Genomic DNA, 7828 nt, shown 5'->3' on the forward strand with positions numbered 1-7828 from the left:
CACTGCTGCTTGAACGACCCTCAACCAGGCAACCTGAATGCTGAAAGTACTGGATCCCACCAAATAGAAGGAAGCAGAGACGGCACACCAGGAAACCTTGCACAAATTCCCTTTATTGTGCACTCGTTAACCCAAGACGACGCGTTTCGGCGTAAGCCTTTTTCAAGTAACCGCCATTTTGTTTTTTGCCAAATTTATAGTCCCACAACTATTTTTGTAAACAATAGACATAAAAGAAATACTTAAAGGTAAACCATTAACAATGAACGATTAAATTTAACAAATTATATTTCATTATGTCCACAATTCAACATTCAATGTATGTTCGTTGATGTTTATGTATTTTGTGTGGGAAGTGGACGATGTTTGCCTACCCCACTGCCGAAATTAAATAGTGGTCGTAATCATAGTTGACTGTGTGCCCTGCCGGTAACGTTAACAATTAAATGTATTAAGCAAATGAAACCCGCATGTACCAGTGTCACGGTAAGTATTACTCGTAAGGTGGTGCTAGCGCCGGCTTGAAAACCGCTCGGTATCATGGGAAATGTAGTTTGATACAGCGGATCGGGACCATAGTCCCATGATCAATAAATGGGAGCTCCCTTTGAATACGTGGTTAATGTCAACAGGCGGGGCTGTGTCAATAGAGGAGAGCTCCCCTCGTAATTTGACCATCATATGAGATTTGACAGGGGGTGATAGGCGGTAAAGGTCAAGGTATGAGTGCTTTAATTAAGGATGAGTGTAAAGTGAGAAATTTCGATCCAAATGCATGTGTATATACAGTGAAAATTCAAAGAAAAACATAAAATTAAGTGACATCCAACTCAAATTTAAATCCATTATCCTGAGTATGGGGTCATATTCCTGTGTTCAGCTATTAATGCTTTACATACAATTCAAGCTGTGGGGATAATGCCGTGCAGTCTCCCAAATCCTAGAGGCTGAGCCACCCCACTCATTGTCTTACGCATATCTAAACATAGGAAAATTTGTACAAATAAAACGTGCAAAAGTGTAACACACAGATCATTCATCACAACGCGGGTATACTTCAGCTTAGTCCTGGACAGTTCTAAGAGCCTATATGAGATGCTAATTCCTCCCCAAAATTAAGTCCTTTTGGGGCCTTACTCTCCATATCAATGATTCTTCTGGACTCTCTCATCCTAAGCTGCGTTTCACGGTCCCCACCTCTGATGGTTCTAGGTATCTTATCTATTCCATAGAATCTGAGGCTGCCATTATTACTTTCATGTTTTTCTTCATAATGGCGAGCCATGGGATAATTATGGTCTTTATTCGAAATGGCACGGAGGTGCTGCAGGATCCTGATTTTAAGTGGATGCTTGGTGCTTCCCACGTACTGGAGCCCACATGGGCATTCCAGTACGTAGATGGCAAAATCGGTATTGCAGTTAATGGGTTGGCTGATGGTGCGTATTTGACCTGTTCCTGTTTTGTAGTTTTTACAGGATTTCCCATTGCGGTCACATTTACAGCTCCCACATGTAGTGAAACCATTGGGAATTGGGGGCCATTTCGTATTCTTTTCCTCGCCGGGATAGCTTCGAACTAGTTTGTCTTTTAGGGATCGTGCCCTTCGGTACGTTATCTGTGGTCTGTTCCCCACTAGTTCCCCCACTATGGGGTCCGATGTTACTATATTCCAGTTAGCTCGCATTAATCTTTCCAAGGCCCAGGCTCCCCTGCTGTAGTTAGTAATCATTCTGGGTGGATTGGGTCGGGTACTGTTCTCCAATTCTTTCCTTCTGGAGTCACTTCTAGATGTACTAAAAAGGACTACCTCCTGTTTTAAACCTTGGACTTTGGTCTGAGCACTGGTTAGTACTCCCTCATCATATCCCCTTTGGCTGAACCGTTCTATCATGGCCTTTTGTTCCAGCTGGAAATCTGCATCGGTGCTGCAATTGCGTCGAGCCCTCAGAAGCTCCCCGTAGGGAATACTTCTCTTCAGGGGAGTCGGATGGTGGCTCGACGCATGCAGGACCGCATTCCCAGCTGTAGCCTTCCGAAAAAGGCGTGTTGTCAGATCCCCTTCCTTTACCTCTACTGCCACATCCAAAAATTCACAGTATGTTTTACTGATTACGTAAGTGAATTTTAGATTGAGGGTATTGTTTCCTAGATGGCTGATGTACTGTCTCGCTAGTGTTGCAGGGCCGTTCCAGATTAAAAATAGGTCGTCGATGTACCTGACCCACATGAGAATGTGGTCAGTGTACATCTCAGATCCTTCAGCCCAGACGACCTGTTCCTCCCACCAGCCTAGGAAAAGATTCGCTAGGCTGGGGGCAAAACAAGTCCCCATTGCGGTCCCGGAGAGTTGCCGGTATACCGCCTTTTCAAACAGAAAAATATTTTCTTGGAGACAGAATAGCATCATTTTCTGTAGCATGTTGTTGTGTCTCCAACAATCCACATGGCGGCTCCTTAGGTAGTGCATGCAGGTTTCCACACCCTTCACCTGATTAATACAAGTATACAGAGAGCATACATCCATACTGATCATATAGTATCCCTCCTCCCATTTCACATCATGCAATCTTCTAAGAAAGTCTGTACTGTCTTTACAAAATGAGTTCAGATTTTGTACATATTGATTCAAATACAGATCCAGGAATATGGATGTGTTCTCCAATAACCCTCCATTGGATGAAACAATAGGACGCCCTGGTGGTCTAGTGGGGTCCTTATGGATCTTGGGGAGGAAGTATATACAGGGGATGCGTGGATTCTCTGTCTTTAAGAATTTATACTCGTCAGTGTCTAATAGGCCAGTGTGGTACCATTCCCCAAGTAGTGAATGGTATTCCTTAATGGTACGTCTATACCTTTCCCAATTGATGAGTTCATAACACGACGAGTCGCTCAATTGTCTCATGGCTTCCTCCTTGTAGTCTTTGTAGTTCATTACTACCACATTGCCCCCCTTGTCGGAGGGCTTGATTATAATGGAGCCATCATCCTCTAAAACAGAAATTGGCACTTTTAGAACGTCTAAGTAAACGAGAGATTAATAAATGGTGGGAGGTGGCCTCCCTCACCAATTACATTGAGGTGGGCAGAGTCCCTAGAGGATTGAGGATCAGCATTGTACCAACCTACGACAATCCTAACAAAGACTTACTTACGGAATGGGCATCGTATATGGCCAAGACTTGTAAGGGCATGCTTGAAATGCTTGTAAAGTACGCCCAAATTGATCTTACAACGACACGCAAAGATTTAGCGGAACTCAGGATTGAACTGGAGAAATACAAAAGCGAAAAATTGTTTGAGGAATTCAATAAGACACTCCCAAAGAGATTGCAAGATTACGAAGAAACCATCAAGCAAAAGAAACAACGCAAGTTCATTAGGGACAAACGAGATTATGCAGAGGGACGGAAACTAACGTATGCCAGGAAATACGATAAAGCACAGAAAAATATCAGGGCCAGACTAGTAAGCAACAAAAAGTCTACGACAGTCACATCTGGGTCAAGCTCAGATCTGAGTACCGACACGGAGGATCGCACACGTGGTATCCCTTTAGACGAGCTTCCACTGACCATCCATCAGGAGTTCGAAATCCTGAATCAGAAAAACGATCCAGGCCACCAGAACAGAGTACAAACGAGAGGCCAAACACTGAGGGGCAAGAGCTCCACCAAAAAAGTAAGAGGAAGAGGACGCGGGATGCCAGTAGAAGAAGAAAGCTGAAAAGGAAACACAGAAAAACCAAAATGTGCAAGCCCATTCAAGATGATAATGAAGTAAACAAGACTGTCATAAATATCTCAGACAGAACCCTGAGTCAGGCTGAGACTTCAGTGTTACAATTAGGTCTATCCTTTTGCCCCAGTGCCCCACTGAACTATGTTGACACTAGGGTGGATCTCTTCCTCTTTATTAGGAAATTGAAACTGATGAAAATATACGCAACGCGCTCCAGTAACAAGCAACGAACCCCGGATCCAGTGGGTTCGAATGTCAACAACCTGCAGGTACATGATTTAGAACTATTGAAAGACATGTACGCATTGGAATTGGCTGATGACAATGAGAGAAGTGAACATGCTGTATTACAAGCCTGTGGAGTAACAGGCGAACGAGTCAAACACAGTGGCCTGAAATTAAAAACAAAATTTAATCCGAATGTCCCATTTGATAACATCGAAGCATACAACCAAGTGGTGACAAATGAGTTAAAACGAACTCGAATGAACTTCAAGAATTCCAAATGGGACAACCTAACCAAGGAACAACGAGATGCAATGAAAGCATTAGAGGATGATGGCTCCATTATAATCAAGCCCTCCGACAAGGGGGGCAATGTGGTAGTAATGAACTACAAAGACTACAAGGAGGAAGCCATGAGACAATTGAGCGACTCGTCGTGTTATGAACTCATCAATTGGGAAAGGTATAGACGTACCATTAAGGAATACCATTCACTACTTGGGGAATGGTACCACACTGGCCTATTAGACACTGACGAGTATAAATTCTTAAAGACAGAGAATCCACGCATCCCCTGTATATACTTCCTCCCCAAGATCCATAAGGACCCCACTAGACCACCAGGGCGTCCTATTGTTTCATCCAATGGAGGGTTATTGGAGAACACATCCATATTCCTGGATCTGTATTTGAATCAATATGTACAAAATCTGAACTCATTTTGTAAAGACAGTACAGACTTTCTTAGAAGATTGCATGATGTGAAATGGGAGGAGGGATACTATATGATCAGTATGGATGTATGCTCTCTGTATACTTGTATTAATCAGGTGAAGGGTGTGGAAACCTGCATGCACTACCTAAGGAGCCGCCATGTGGATTGTTGGAGACACAACAACATGCTACAGAAAATGATGCTATTCTGTCTCCAAGAAAATATTTTTCTGTTTGAAAAGGCGGTATACCGGCAACTCTCCGGGACCGCAATGGGGACTTGTTTTGCCCCCAGCCTAGCGAATCTTTTCCTAGGCTGGTGGGAGGAACAGGTCGTCTGGGCTGAAGGATCTGAGATGTACACTGACCACATTCTCATGTGGGTCAGGTACATCGACGACCTATTTTTAATCTGGAACGGCCCTGAAACACTAGCGAGACAGTACATCAGCCATCTAGGAAACAATACCCTCAATCTAAAATTCACTTACGTAATCAGTAAAACATACTGTGAATTTTTGGATGTGGCAGTAGAGGTAAAGGAAGGGGATCTGACAACACGCCTTTTTCGGAAGGCTACAGCTGGGAATGCGGTCCTGCATGCGTCGAGCCACCATCCGACTCCCCTGAAGAGAAGTATTCCCTACGGGGAGCTTCTGAGGGCTCGACGCAATTGCAGCACCGATGCAGATTTCCAGCTGGAACAAAAGGCCATGATAGAACGGTTCAGCCAAAGGGGATATGATGAGGGAGTACTAACCAGTGCTCAGACCAAAGTCCAAGGTTTAAAACAGGAGGTAGTCCTTTTTAGTACATCTAGAAGTGACTCCAGAAGGAAAGAATTGGAGAACAGTACCCGACCCAATCCACCCAGAATGATTACTAACTACAGCAGGGGAGCCTGGGCCTTGGAAAGATTAATGCAAGCTAACTGGAATATAGTAACATCGGACCCCATAGTGGGGGAACTAGTGGGGAACAGACCACAGATAACGTACCGAAGGGCACGATCCCTAAAAGACAAACTAGTTCGAAGCTATCCCGGCGAGGAAAAGAATACGAAATGGCCCCCAATTCCCAATGGTTTCACTACATGTGGGAGCTGTAAATGTGACCGCAATGGGAAATCCTGTAAAAACTACAAAACAGGAACAGGTCAAATACGCACCATCAGTCAACCCATTAACTGCAATACCGATTTTGCCATCTACGTACTGGAATGCCCATGTGGGCTCCAGTACGTGGGAAGCACCAAGCATCCACTTAAAATCAGGATCCTGCAGCACCTCCGTGCCATTTCGAATAAAGACCATAATTATCCCATGGCTCGCCATTATGAAGAAAAACATGAAAGTAATAATGGCAGCCTCAGATTCTATGGAATAGATAAGATACCTAGAACCATCAGAGGTGGGGACCGTGAAACGCAGCTTAGGATGAGAGAGTCCAGAAGAATCATTGATATGGAGAGTAAGGCCCCAAAAGGACTTAATTATGGGGAGGAATTAGCATCTCATATAGGCTCTTAGAACTGTCCAGGACTAAGCTGAAGTATACCCGCGTTGTGATGAATGATCTGTGTGTTACACTTTTGCACGTTTTATTTGTACAAATTTTCCTATGTTTAGATATACGTAAGACAATGAGTGGGGTGGCTCAGCCTCTAGGATTTGGGAGACTGCACGGCATTATCCCCACAGCTTGAATTGTATGTAAAGCATTAATAGCTGAACACAGGAATATGACCCCATACTCAGGATAATGGATTTAAATTTGAGTTGGATGTCACTTAATTTTATGTTTTTCTTTGAATTTTCACTGTATATACACATGCATTTGGATCGAAATTTCTCACTTTACACTCATCCTTAATTAAAGCACTCATACCTTGAACTTTACCGCCTATCACCCCCTGTCAAATCTCATATGATGGTCAAATTACGAGGGGAGCTCTCCTCTATTGACACAGCCCCGCCTGTTGACATTAACCACGTATTCAAAGGGAGCTCCCATTTATTGATCACGGGACTATGGTCCCGATCCGCTGTATCAAACTACATTTCCCATGATACCGAGCGGTTTTCAAGCCGGCGCTAGCACCACCTTACGAGTAATACTTACCGTGACACTGGTACATGCGGGTTTCATTTGCTTAATACATTTAATTGTTAACGTTACCGGCAGGGCACACAGTCAACTATGATTACGACCACTATTTAATTTCGGCAGTGGGGTAGGCAAACATCGTCCACTTCCCACACAAAATACATAAACATCAACGAACATACATTGAATGTTGAATTGTGGACATAATGAAATATAATTTGTTAAATTTAATCGTTCATTGTTAATGGTTTACCTTTAAGTATTTCTTTTATGTCTATTGTTTACAAAAATAGTTGTGGGACTATAAATGTGGCAAAAAACAAAATGGCGGTTACTTGAAAAAGGCTTACGCCGAAACGCGTCGTCTTGGGTTAACGAGTGCACAATAAAGGGAATTTGTGCAAGGTTTCCTGGTGTGCCGTCTCTGCTTCCTTCTATTTGGTGGGATCCAGTACTTTCAATATATATATATATATATATATATATATATATATATATAATACCTACTGGCGGTCGCCAGTAGGTAGTTATAGTTAGGATTATTTTCAATACAAAATCTCAACATTCTATTGTGAATAACTTAGGCGCCGGTTGAGGAATCTGCCTGAAAATTTCCTCACTATTGCCTCGCGGCGCCCCGGTCCTTCCCTGATAGTTTGGGGGGATTTGTGAAGTGGGGGCCGAGATAAAAGGGGGGTCCCAAAATGTGTTTTCCCCATGGTAATTTCCATAGGGCGGTCGACCTCACTTTTAGCCCGAACGGCTGAATGGATTTCCACCAAACTTGGCAAAATTGTAGGGACTGGTAGCCCAATGTGCCTTTGCTATGTCTCAAGATATGTGCTCTAGTGGATTTTGAGTAATTTAGGTTCAAACAAATATATATGTCTATGGCCGCGCTCCGGTACGTCCACCGGGGAGCGCTCCGGGCGCACTACGCGACTTGCGCGCGGAAAGCTGATTGGCTCTCGGGTGTCTGTAAACATTCCAAACAGTCCGGAGCGGCCGTCATCTTGTGTCTTGGTAGGATCGAGACACA

Source organism: Lissotriton vulgaris, chromosome 6, assembly GCF_964263255.1.
Source record: "Lissotriton vulgaris chromosome 6, aLisVul1.2, whole genome shotgun sequence".
Classification (NCBI taxonomy): domain Eukaryota; kingdom Metazoa; phylum Chordata; class Amphibia; order Caudata; family Salamandridae; genus Lissotriton; species Lissotriton vulgaris.